Source organism: Anguilla rostrata, chromosome 14 (genome assembly GCF_018555375.3).
Source record: "Anguilla rostrata isolate EN2019 chromosome 14, ASM1855537v3, whole genome shotgun sequence".
NCBI classification, from domain to species: domain Eukaryota; kingdom Metazoa; phylum Chordata; class Actinopteri; order Anguilliformes; family Anguillidae; genus Anguilla; species Anguilla rostrata.
In genome coordinates this window covers 19,180,749-19,194,798 of record NC_057946.1, presented here as the reverse complement: position 1 = coordinate 19,194,798, position 14,050 = coordinate 19,180,749, and the positions used below count along the sequence as shown (strand labels likewise).

Genomic DNA, 14,050 nt, shown 5'->3' with positions numbered 1-14,050 from the left:
GATTAAAACCTCATGCCACATCCAATCACAGCACACATGCAAAAAAGATATTTTTCCTCCTTAAAAAAGTATGGGCCCAAGCCAGCTGAATTCTTGAAATGGAACTACAGGCAGCCAATGGTGCCCTCTTGGCACCTGTCCAAGCTGCTTTTTGAGAGTCAGATTTTGTCTTTATTCAATTTGTAAAGGGATGATTCTCTCAATTGTGTCACACATCCATCCTCATGTAAGGCTGACTGCACAGTCAGAAAGGCTTTGATTCTGGAATTGCAGAGGTCAAATTAAAACACTACACAGAGAAAATCAGTGGTCTGAGATATATGAAATGTTGTTTACGATTCCAATTTAATGTGTTAACAAGATCATTACTTTGGCACTTTACCTTTATATGTCATGTTTTACATTAAATTTATATAAATTAATATAAACTAACAAACCTCATTTACTCTCTTTTTTTTGTGTGAAATGTACGACTTCTTTGAGGAATTGTTCAGAACTGACTCCAGAGTAGAACACACAGTAACAGTAGGAGGGGTCATATCTGAGCAAGGTACTACGGGAAGTGGAGTCCCAAATAGCTCAGTGTTGGTGCCAGTGCTTTTCTTTATTTACGTAAATTATATTTACAGGGACAATAGTACAGTATAAAATCAATTAAATGTAGAGATGATGCAAAATATGTCTTTCATTAGTTTTGAATATACTGTGGTCATCCAAGAACAGTTAAACAGAATCAAGAATGAAGTGGAAACCTGATAAATGATTTTCAATATAGCTAAATGTAAAAGTCTTCATGTGAAAAATAAAAATTTAAGACAGGAGTATTTTATAGGTGAATCAAAATTATGTGTTCAATTGAGTAGGCATTGTGCTGTAGCAGTAAAAGAGCCCACAGCATGTTGGACATATAACTAAAAGAACTGTGAATAAATCAAATAATGTTTTATTGATGTTATATAATGCCTTTGTCAGACCACACAGAGTACTATGTTCAGTTCTGGACATCACACTACAAGAAAGATACAGAAGCTCTGGAAAAAGCCCAAAGAAGGACAGTTAGATTTTTCAGGCTGTCAATAGAACCAGGGGGCATGAGGAAATTAGTTGAAGGTAAATTTTGCACAGACATCAGAAAATATTTATTTGTTGAACAACAAACAGGGACTTGCCAATGTGCAGAACAACTTTTCAGGCCATAATAATGGAAAAACACTCAGAGTGTTCAACTCCAGACCAGACACAGTGCTAGATTCTCCTCCAGTCTAATTAATGCTGAGCCTAGATGGGCTGAATGACCTGTTCTTGTCATTATGTTTTAATGTAGATTATGTTCATAAAACATAAATACAATCACTTGAGGGTGAAAATTATAGTCCCAAGACTGGTAGAAAGTCCATTCAAAATGTAACAAATACCATTCCATTCTGTAGGTCAGAGGTTTCAGAATCCAGTCTCGGCAGGCCACAGTGTCTACTGGTTTCTGGTGTGTTTCAGTACCAGTGATTCATTTAAGTTGCTTCTTAGCTACAAAATCCACATGTCTGATTCTGAAGGCCTTAATTGGCAATTGATTGAAAGGAAACCATAAAACCTGCAAACATTGTGGTCCTCCAGGACTTCACCACAGCATCACTCACCTTTCCTTAAACACATACCTCTCTCTTGGGTTTTATGCCAATGTCTTAGCATAGACCATATCTAATTCAGAGAGAAAACAAATGTAAAAATCTTTCAACTATCTATACAAAAAAATAAATAAATAAATTTTGTCATGTTTCTCATTTCATTTTTCAGTCTCCAAAGGCCCAGTTTTTGCTCATTTTCCCAATGTTGAAGTCCCAGGGAGGCTTTACGAACATTTAATAACCTTGCCTCTCATACCGCGACATTTTCAGCAGACATCTGGTACCTGGGAGCGTTCCTCTCTCAGTAATGGCTTTTTGTGTGATTCCTGCATGTCATTATTTGGGGAGATGCTTCCAGAGAGGGAAGCAGAGAGACGCTCCATCGGAAAAAAAAACAAAAAAACACTGGAGGTACTCCCACCATGATATTCTTTCTTCTCAAGCAAGAAATAGCACATCTTCTGCTCCTGTCATGTGGAGAAATCAAAAATGCAAGGAACACAGGAAGCGTGAAGGTTGCAAAAGATGCATTAGAGAAGTCATAGCCTTCTACAAGAAAGACAGCTGATAAAGATTATTAAAAATTGTTTTTTGGAAAAAAATTAGCCGGTAACACATCACAATAAATTTCCATCAACTAACATTGACTAGCACCTTAGTTAACATGAACAAATAAAATATGAAAATACTTTAATAAAGTCTTAAAAATACAGTAGAACCTCAGTGATATAAACACATTTAGAATGGATGCCTTTGGTATTCTAAAATATCTGTAACTTTAAAAGGATATTCTGTGGGTATTAAAATGGTTGTTACTCAATAAGGTTTTTTTGGCAGGTCAGCTCCCTAAATCTAAGACAAAAGACACTGGTGATATCAGGCAGGAGTGGTATAACCATATATGTTTAACACATTTTCAGAAAGCTTTAGTCAGACTCGTGACAGTCATTGAGTTGAAACAGAAAATGTGAAAATATTTGGCTGGTTTCTTCATTTAATCGAAAAATAAATATCAGGTGACTGCTGTGTTGCAGAATGCTGTAATAAAAAACATGACTGTCATTGAATTTTAGGCACGTGACAAGCCAATCAGAGAATGACATTTGAACCTTTCCAGCACTCAAAACATATCCAGCACTTTGCAATTGGACCAGTAGGCTAGATTTCTTGGAGGTGGGGACAAGGATTGGCAGTGGATTTGGAATTCCATACATTCTTTACATTTCAGCCATGAGCCCAAGTTGGCTATCAAAATGGAAAAATAAAGAGAGAAATAACATTTTAGTAATCATGTATTAGTGTCTAAATAAGAAGTTACGAGGTTGGTAATTGGGTATGATTTGGCCTTGATATGTGAACTCTAAAATAGAGAGCTAAGAAAATTACATCCAAATAGTGACGGCAGTCCTAATCTCAAAAAATGAAACATGGAACAAGAAGAAAGGGGAATTCTTAGTCTTGGGAGTATGAATTATTAGCATGTAAAGAATTGCATTGAGGAAAGGTACTGCGGTTCTCTTTCTGCCCATGGTAGATCTTTTGAATGACAGAACAATGTATGAACTCATTTTTAATCATTTTTGTATTTCTTCGAGATCTTAAGACCAGATAGCAGGATTAAAACATATAACAACCTTTACAAATATTTTCTTCCCAAGTCTTGATTGGGAATGTCTTTTCAGATGATTTCCTTTTATTCAGCCACTTCCATGTATATCTACTTCCTTCTTCATGCTGTTGCTGTCAGCATTTTGTTTTAATTTATTTCCTCCTCTCAGTGGCCCCAAGCCAGTCACCACTTGTGCACTGTTACAATAGGAAGAGGTCAATGTCTTACCACTCACCCCCTAGGCTGTACTCTGTCTGGGAAGGATAATGACCTGAGGAATGTTCCAGGTTGCACGGAAATGTGGTTTCCTTTTCCTTGCTCTTAGAATGGGCTGAATGGGACACATAAGTGTGTTTAGAGAATATAACAAAGGAATGATCTATTTTATGTTCTGAAATGAAAACGAAAGCATAATTGTGATCTCAGTGTTATAAGTATATATCTGACTTTGGAAAAATAGAATAGAAGTTGGCCTTTTAGTACATTTTGAAGTGTTCTCTTATTTGAGTTTTTACATTTCTGTTAATAATAAATTAGGAGCTTTCTTATGCAGCCTTAAATATGAGCGCGCAGTTGGAATTGCAGTGGTAAGCAATGCTGATGTGGTAGGAGTGTATCTGGCTGGCTTGGCTTTGATAGAATGTTGATGAAAAATCCATTGTCTTCAGAATTGCCTTGCAACATGCTAAGAATGTTTGATGTTGGAAGGGGATCTGAGGCCTATTTCTGCACCAAAGCCTTTATTCTACTTTACCATCCAAAAACTTAATTTTGCTTTCCTTTATTGTCTAAAGCTTTAATTGTGCTCAAAGCTTCTTTTGTTCATCAAGGCTTACTTTTGCTTTACTTTACTGACCTTACTTTATTAAAGCCTTACATTACCTCTGCCAAAAACATACTTTTGCTCTATTGTCCAAACCTTTACCAATGCCAAACCATTCTTTGACCTTTAATCTATACTTCTGCATCACTTTATTGCCTGAAGATCCATTTAATGCTACATTAGTTGATGTGCAAAACACAAATAGCAGGATTAAATTACTAAATATTAAACTTAAAGTAGCCAGTTTCGATTTCTGATATAGCTAGCTACTGTGTCAATGCTGGACATTGCTTTAGCTTTCAGAATACTTTTAAAAACACCAGAGAGTATTACAAAGATATTAATTTATAACAGAGGAAAGGAAAACTGCATTTTTTCACAAAACAACCCAGTTTCTCACAAAATGGCCTCCTTTCTACTCCCAACTCACTTGCTTTTAACCCTTGTCAACTGCGATCACCAGCAGGTGTGCAACTGGCCCTAATCAATCACAGTAACTGCTTGCAGTTTAAAGTTGACTGGAATTAACAAAATGTGTTAAACAGAAGCCATGTTCCCTTAATTAACACATGAAAAAATATTTAAATAATTAAACGCAGTCATAGTGAAGAGGCCTTTATTTCTGCATACATTCACAAGTACTATATTTCCCCAAATATTGGTCCTGATAGTCGGGTAAATATATATTCTGGAAAATTTATATTTACCTCTGCTGCTATGAAGCAATTTCAATGTCAGGAGATAAAATACTATCTGTTACTTTTTCAGAGGTAATCAAAAAGGGCAGATGTGGGTGCAGGTTTTTTAGCCCAGCACTAAGACACCCGATTCTACTTATCAAGGTCTTGATTAAAGACCAAAGCTAGTTGATTACTTGAATCAGGTGTTAATACTGGGCTAAAACAAAATCCAGCACCCTCCTTGGCTCTTCTAGGATAAGACCAAACACCTGTTCTGCAGTCTCAGGGACACACTGACAGGCTGAGAAGCATTGACCATTGCCTCAGTGCTTAGCAAGTTGGCTGGTTGAATCCAGACCAATAAAAGGGGGATTAGGCTAGTTATATGTAGTTACTTGACGCATTCACATTTTAAGAAAGGTTTTTTTTTTGTGGAGGTTTTAAACTGACCGTTTTATTGTTGTTTATTCAAAAGGCATGGGCTGAGCCAGACATGGTCAACAGACAAAAGAGCCGAAGGCCACAACTTTGAACTGAAAAAGTTCCGATGATTGTGCTATTTTTTCTGCAGCTGATGACAATGAAAATTGCCAACGAGCAATTAACTATGCTTGTTTTCCATTCTTAGAAATTGTGCTGAAGACAGACACTGAAATTGAATTTTAAGTTTGACATCCAGTTTTCATTACTGATTTAGATTATTCATATTCTTGCAAATATGTTATTAGTGATTATGTACATTATGCTGTTGTCATTTATGTTTGCTGAATTTTTACACAGCCAGGGAAAGAAATCAAATAAAATTTATAATTATACTGACCTTCTGTTTATAGTCAAAAAGCACTATATAATCATAATCTATTATCAATCTTTTCCTTGGCAGCACAGTGTCTACACCAAGCATGGCTTAATTTGGAGAATACAATCAACTGTATACAGACTAGTGTGAAGTAACACTGGATCATATAGAATAAAAGAGGGGGAAAACATTTATACTATAGTTTGAGGGGATTATGCAATAAGTGCTGACAGAAGCCCTCCTCAGGGGCGATTGTGGGGTGTAGACGCTGCCCCAGGTCTGACTTGGGCCCACTCATTTTTACTTTTAAATTTCAGGTAGCTTAGCCAATTGTCTGCTGGGAGAGTCAATCATCCAAACAACCAATGACAAAAGCTTGTGTGTAGGCTCTAACATATGGAAATCACTGATAAGTGCTTAAACATATCTGAAAAATGTATTGGTATGTTTGGTGTGAATTGTAGTTGTTTTCATTGCTACAAAGCGATAGAAAACTCATGAGCCATTATTCTGGGTCACACAAAACTGGATTAACTTGGCAAGCCTCTAGGAACATAATATTGCTGTGCAAACTGCTTAGCGTTACCTGGAGTGCATTTTCTTGTTTTGGACTACAAACCCTTGAATGCCCTGATTTCCACCATGTAAAACCAACAGGTTGTCAGAAACTTCCATAAGTATCTGAAATATTTGTCATGTAAACAAAAACTGGCATAATATTTTTTCTCAAAATAAACCCAGAAAATGATCTACCTACTTTTCAAAGTCTAAAAGGAAACCTTCATTCAAAAATGTCTTTGTATATTGCTCCTGGTTTGAAAACTAGAAGACAATCGTTTTTTTTAAAGCCTTTTTATTTTAATTTATTCCATACAGAGATTTTGGCCTTAGCTTTTATCAGTTCAATAAATGTTGAAGACTGAGTTGAAGATGAGAATGCAGCTGACATAGGAAGTTGTCAGTTATGGGTCACTGCAACCACACTCTACACTGACCAATATCAGGGCAATTATACCGTGCAAACAACCCATTAAATGTTAAATTTACAAAAACCTGCCCACTGCATTTTGCTATAATTCTCATTTTGACAGTTTGCTTGTGCTTGGTCCCCATAATTGCTGAAAGTGACAAGGCAAATTTGACAAGTGACATACCTCAGAAACCAGGAATTGAGGGAGATACAGTTTTATGTTGAAAAGTTTTATGTTGAAAGGTTGAAAAACTTAAATCAAAGGCTTCTAACTTAGCTCTCTGAGGTTGACAGTGCCTGTGATTACCAATATATGCGTTCTGTGCAGCCATTGTACAACAGCCTGCGGATAGGCAACTTACTCCCTGGGAAGTGTTGTGGCCAATTATGTGCGCAAAGGGCTCCCAGACATGGTTGGCAATGACTTGGTCGGAATATTATTATAAGGACCGGAACTTGGTTCACTACACAATCAACCAGTGTTATAGCTGGTTATGCCAGCCAATCTCCCATTCTCTGCTTTCTTTCTGCCAATTTCTGCCTGCAGCATACATTTAATGTTTATATCTTTTAAAAAAGGGGTCAGTTGTGAGATTGAAAAAGTGTTGCCGTGTGACCCTTCGCCAATTCAACAATCGGCGAAGGGTCAACTTCAAAAAGCTGGTGAAAATTAGGACAGGTATCTGTCTTCCCAGTGATTTGTCTCTTTTTCACTTCCTGTTCCCCTCGGTCTGTGCCGAAAACCAATATTTCCTCAGGAATGTTCAGAATGTAAAGGATCTTCCATTAGTATTATTGACCTCTTTCAACTGAAATCACCATGATAAATGATTCAATATTGTGTCGTGCTGAGTCATCCTTGAATCTAAACTTGTTTACAATGCATGATTAAAAGCTTTCAAAATGGCTTACTACATTATCACACAAATAGCTCTTTTAAATAAAAAAATTCATTTTCAAATTGCAAAAAGATACACTTTGAGGTATAATCAAGCTTAAAAGAATGTATTCTCACAGTTATTTCCACAACTATGATGGAGGAAGGCTTTTTTTTTTTGTTGTTGTTCACAAATTAGAAATGTGGGCAAAGCCGATTCCTTCTATTTTGTATTTCCTACCTCATCTCCAACCCCAATTATTATGGGCATTTGAAATTCTCTGCCAGAGTTAGATTGAGCAGGGATTACTCATCTGCCTCAAATACTATGCTTCAGAGTTGCATGTGCTTTGCTGCTGATTTAATGAGAAAGGAAGGCTTTGTTGTTGTGAATTTCTCTATTCACGGTGGGTTCCTCTGCAAAGGTACTCCAACTACTTTCCCAGTGAAGGGGCATGACATCTAATACCTCAGGGCACTTTCTTATCTCGAGTCTGTCAAAAACAGACATGCTGATCATTCAGTGGGGCTTTAGTCCAAGGGAAGTTTCAGCCAATAGGATTTATTGACAGTATTTCCTATTGAATCCCTACAGATACCCTTTTCATGAAGCCAGTCAGTTCAATGCATATTTTTTAAAAATGTAACCCTGCGATGTTCCTGGCAGTGCTATAAAAAAACATTTTTAAATTGACAGTTAAAATATTCTGCTGAAGGGTGCAGGAGAAAATGAACCAATAAACAATAATACAAGCTCAAAAATAAGCAGTAAGACTTGGAACTGTTGGTTTTTCCGCTAATAGATTTGTTGACTTTTTGAGGTTGCATCTCTATTATTGCTTCTTTTCGAAGCCAAAAAGCTTCCTTGTTTATTTAGTATTAATATATGGAAGGTGGCCACACAGATATGGCCTAATTTAGCCAATCATCATGTAACAAAAAATCCTTTTCAGGATTTGGTTCCACACCAAGTATGTCAGCGTTGTTTCTAGACTGATCTTCACATGGTTTTTATATATTTAATGGATACTCAAGATCCATTGAGATGGATGTCCTAATGTAAAAAGAGCAAACAGAAGAACAAGGTGGTATACATTAAATTAATTATATTAATCTTTGAAATTAAATTAATCCATTAAATGAATCTTTGCTCATCATAAGCAGAGTGCTGTATGTGTGGTTTTGAATAGAGGCCGTATAGACATTGCATTTTTGATCTTTGGTTCTTCAGAGTGTCCTCTCGCAGACCTTACAGTCAAGTTTTGCTTGATGTCCTAGATGTGACACAACAAGGACTCAATACATCTGAACAAAGCAGCAGTGCATTATCACAAACCAAAATAAACCTTGAGATGTCATTTTGTAGATAAATCATTGCATTGCCTGTTCTGTTTTGCATTATACTATTTAAAGCTCATAGGGAAATATGGTGATATCACACCAACAAATTCTGTGGTCTTGGAAAAGGAAAAGCATGACCAATGGGCTTTGAATTTCTTAAAGTCAGTAAAAATGAGTATACTTTTGCTACATACTATATGAATTTTCTAAGATATAATGCAAAGTATCAGGTGTTTGCTACATACTGTGTACGGTCAGAAGAATAAAATATTAATGGCAACTGTAATAAAACGTGTTGACAATGTGTGTTGCAGAATACACTCATAAAATGTTGTGCACCCATAGTGAATATCAAATGGTTCAGTCTTTCACCTGTTAAAAGGTACATGGAGCAGCAGCTGCATCTCTTGCCAAAGCTCCTTAAAGTGCTGCAATGTTGCATTCAGATCGCAAGATTGAGCTCATATTACCACAGAAAAGAAACCCAGGAGAGCTATTTAGAAATATGTATTCAATGGATGAGACAATTGTGTGAATTTGTGAAATGTACAAAATTAGTTTTAACTTAGTAGCGAGAAGGAAGATCCAGTGCAATGTACTGTAAGGTTCAGCTGGTCTCCACATGAGTCTGCTTTGGTTTCCTCTTGCAATTTTGCTTTCTATGCCACTTTACTGGCATTGACATTGCTGTCAATGAATAGTTGTCCCTGTGCAGACGACTGTCCCTGTAAAACCTTTTGAGGACACTTGTCTCTCACGAAGTCTCTGATTTTGCATTTAAAGCCATGGTGATTCTGTAAATACTATAGTGGTATGATGCTACAATTAGATGCCTGCCTGGGACCATGAAACCATGTCCTTATTAGGAACACAGTAAATGCACAGTAAATAAAGCTGGCACCACGTTTAACCTGTCTGGCTATTAAGCATGTGTTCAAATAAATCTACCATATGTGTACATTTTAACAGCAGTATATGTTTGTTTTTGTTTTAATTTTATACATTAATATGTACACTGTAAACAAAAATGTAATCACAATAGTATCATACAAATATCATCAAGTCATACATTATTTTTCCAATTTTCAGAAACCTCATTGTTGTACATATATGTACTTAATTTTAATTTATTTGCTAAGAAGAACACATGGAAGGAAAGTCATGAATCAAGCCCTTTAAACAAAACAAAGATCAAACCATGATATTCAACAAAAGATGCAGGAGGGATAGATATGTCATACTAGGAGGTGTGGAATAAATTCTTTTGCAAAATAGACATTTGCACTGTGTTTGATATGAACAAGGACAGCTTTTCTTATATCTCTCTTTTGATATGCATCTAGAGTATAAACAATTTTGAAAGACAGCTACTTTAGACATTGGAAATAAGTTCATTGTGAACTGATGCAAAAAAAAAAAAACATTCATGCAAATATTCATGCAAGTAAGGATCAAGCAAGTAAGGACATCTTAGACTTTTCTGTTATTATTTTTCTTCATGTTTAAGAGCTGGATAGTTTCATTGACTATCTGTCTGAGTCGTCAGCTGTGGTCTGCAGCTGTAGCCTCCTACATCTTTTCAGAAGATGAAAGCCCACAGCTTCCGTAAGTCTCTGGATTAAACATGCAGACATTCCAGAGGCAGCCTTGTCCAAGGCACTGTAAGCAGTAAGATGGGTGTAACAGATGGTTGCTGGAGCAAGTCTGCTCTCCGAACAATGGAAGGGTCTGCAGTTCTCATGGTAACACCGTCTGCCAATACTGAAGGATTTAATTTACTATGGGACATATGAGCTGCTGTCGTTTTTTTCTCTGGGTCTCTCTCTCTCTTTTTCTCTTTATCTCTCTCCCTCTCTCAAACACACATACACACACACACACGTTTTGTTTTGATCCTATTTCATTTTTTATTTTTTCTGTCATTTGTTCTCTTTTCTGCCCTTTTCATCTACCACTACCTTGTCCCTCAACAATTAAAAATAAATGTAAACTTCATTTATCTTTTCTTATTCTATATTTTAAGGTTTTGATATTTCACCGTAGGGCAGAGTGGGGGCTACCAAAACTTCTTCAAGTTTTCAGTAGCTTACATAATGAACAGTATATATCATGTTATCACAGCTATTGTGCCTAAATTTTATGGCAAGTGATTTTGTAATGTTGTATTAAGTGGGGTTAAGACTTCTTGTTTTTGTTGATATTATGAGGACTTTAATCAATTTCAGTTACAGTTCTGTTATTTCTCAATTGTTTGCACAAAGAAAATGTTTTTGCATACACTTACGATAAAATAATTTCATATGTCAATGTACTAGGATGAAATGCTGCTTCAGACCTGTACACTGATTTGTCAGTGCAGTCCAAAAGCTGTCATAGTAATACTTTATTCATATTTGGTCACAAGTGCATTCAATATCTGCTTGAAGTCTGCAATTCACAGACATCACCAGACACTGGGTATTTTCCCTGGTGATGCTCTGTCAGGCCTGTACTGCAGCCATCTTCAGCTCCTGTTTATTTCAGGGGCTTCTGCCTTCAGTTTTGTCTTCAGCCAGTGAAACGCATGTTCAGATGGATTCAGGTCCGGTGATTGATTTGGCCCTGAAAAACACCTTGGTCGCTTTAGCAGTATGTCTGGGGCAGACCTTGGGCAAATACATATTTCTCTTGGATTCAATTACTTTTCTGCGCTTTACTGAGCTTGACTGGTGTATTGTAACCTATGAAATACTCACAAAAATGGCAAACAACACTTTATGGTCCTCTTGGCAGTCTCAATTGCACCAGGCAAGATCAACAGAGCACAGAAAAGTATTTGAATCCAAAACAAATACATATTTTACCCAGGTCTGGTTTGGGGTCATTGTCCTTCTGCAAGGTGAAGTGCTGTGCAATGCGTTTTGAGGCATCTGGTTGGATCTGAGCAGATAATATGATTTTGTATACTTTAGAATTCATTCTGCTGCTGCTGTCAGCAGCCACATAATCAATGAGTGACGTGCATGACATGCACAGTGCAAGTTCAAACGGGAAACTCTTGCTGCAGCTGAACATTGGTCGGCCTCAGCGACCACACATTCTCATACTAAACCAATCGCATTCTCACGTCATTACATGTTCTCATACTCTACCACATGCATCACAAGCATACATTACTAATTCAGTGCCTTTTTTAAACTGACAGTCAGACCTCGCAGGTGCTGCTCATTGCCTGAAATAAAGAAATTTTGCTCCAACAATCGCTGCTCAGATTTATTGTTGCTCAAAAGGTAGTCTCGCATAGCCAGACCTATCTCCACACTTCGTTTCAGCGCTGTGCCAGCACTGGAGAAAGGTCTGGCTCAACCCATTATCATTCGGGAATAGGGGGAAAAAAACACTCTGGCTTGTTTGTATTTCTTTAAACCAATCACAATCGTCTTGGGTTGCGCTAAGCCTAGGATGCAGCGACGGTGCTCTTGCAAAAATGGAAAATGCAGATAGCGGAAGGGGAGGAGAATTCCCACTGCAATAGTCGGCCAATGGCAGGCTTATACCCACAGTCTATATCCTGTGAGTCAGACTACTCAAAAGGGTATAGGCAACCTGTTTGGTAGTTCAGCATTGTGTTGCAACCTGTTGGGTAGTTGAGTACTGTGTTCCCTGTTCTGTGGTGTCTTATGTTTTTAAGTGACGCCAATTTTCATGTTGATTGACTATTGTTGCAGAACTTTCAACTCCACTCTACTTGTCAATAAGGTTTACCAGTCAAAGGAAGAAAGTGTTATATATTTAAGCAGTATTTGATTATTTAAAATGAAAGGACCAACTGTGTAACCCAGGCATTTATTTATCCTCCTTGCTTGATTGTCGCAAGATGATTTTATTCATTATTTTTTCGACTGGTTATTGCTAGCTAACATTGATAGCACCACTATCTTGACTATCAAGACTATCTTGGTTTTTTTTTTTGACGCCTACCAATGTTGCTAACACTTACATAATCCCTGGAGAAGCCTTGGCATGTTTAAATACTATTTGTGTTGCTGATTCCCTCTTGGAGTCTGGGTTGGTATGTAGTAGTTGTTTAGTTTCAATGGCGAATTCTACTGCCAGAGATTTGTAGCTTCTTACAGTTTCTAACACATAAATTGACGGATTGCTCTTGTATTGCATGTATGTTGGCTACAAGAATATTATATAACTGAATTTTCCTATTGTAGCCTATTTTGTAGGCTACATTATTGCTGCAAATTTGAATCTTTGCATGGGATTTGGCACATTACTACATTATATAGCATATAGGTCTCATCACATCTTGTGCAAAGTGACTATCCAAATAATAAATCTATTTTATTCTTTTGAGACAAAAAACATATTTTTCAGTGGTTTCTTAACTTAAATTAAATAACTTTCTTAAATTAACTTAATTGTTTTCTAGAATTTGGTAATGAGTTCCAGATTGCCATTGCAGGAAACAATTAGCGAGCATTCCATTGAATTCATTCTGCATTTAGGCAGAAGGAAACGACTATTTGATGAATGTGTTGTGGAGTAATTGTGTCTGTCTGAGCTGGAGGACAAATTCGTATTTCAATTCCTAGAGCATTTCTGGGCACTTTGTTACGGAGATGTTCTTTAAAACCAAAATAATTAATTATTGAATCTGTTTGTAACAGCCAATTTCAGCTATTATGCATTATTTGTGACTATATTTGCATAATGTTAGTCTGGCCAATGTCTGATCCAGGATCACAGCTTGTGTTCTGTCTCCATGCTGGAGGGATATCGGTATGGCCTTCCTGATCTTTCAGGAAACAGCAGGTGCTCTGCTGTACATATAATTTTCTACCACTATCACATGATTGTATGACTAACACCTTTTCCAGGATCATGGCTCATGGTTTGTCTCCATGCTGGAGGGATATCGGTATGATCCCCTGATCTTTTATGAAACAGCAGGTGCTCTGCTATACACAGGTTTTGTATCACTATCACATAATGTTTATATAGCCAATGTATGATTCAGAATCACAGCTTGTGTTCTGTCTCCATGCTGGAGGGATATCAGCATGGTCTGATTTCTCTCGTTTAGTAGGGGTACATATCCCTGTTGTGATCGCTGTTTGATAGGTTAGTGCATGTTGATACCTAAAGCAGATCTCTTCAGCACTAACCAAAATAATTACCTACTTAGAGTTGTCATGACTGAAATGAGCAATGCACATGAAATGCACAGATCATGTTTGGTCAGGAAAGTCTTGTTGCAGCTGACCATTGGCCAGCCTCAGCAATCATGTGTTCTCATACTCAACCAATCACATACATACATCACTAATGAAGCCCT

At 37.0% G+C, this 14,050-nt stretch overlaps 1 long non-coding RNA gene across 2 annotated transcripts; it reads right to left on the bottom strand.

The window, feature by feature from the left end:
- Positions 1 to 1,065: 1,065 nt before the first annotated feature.
- Positions 1,066 to 4,838, bottom strand: LOC135239849 (uncharacterized). Of its 2 annotated transcripts, none has more exons than XR_010325515.1 (3): positions 4,765 to 4,838; positions 3,463 to 3,565; positions 1,066 to 2,092 (listed from the first exon to the last, which is right to left on the bottom strand). It is a non-coding gene; the product is annotated as an uncharacterized LOC135239849 (long non-coding RNA). The 2 variants fall into 2 exon arrangements; XR_010325516.1 differs by having other exon boundaries at positions 3,470 to 3,565.
- Between the last annotated feature and the right edge of the window lie 9,212 nt (positions 4,839 to 14,050).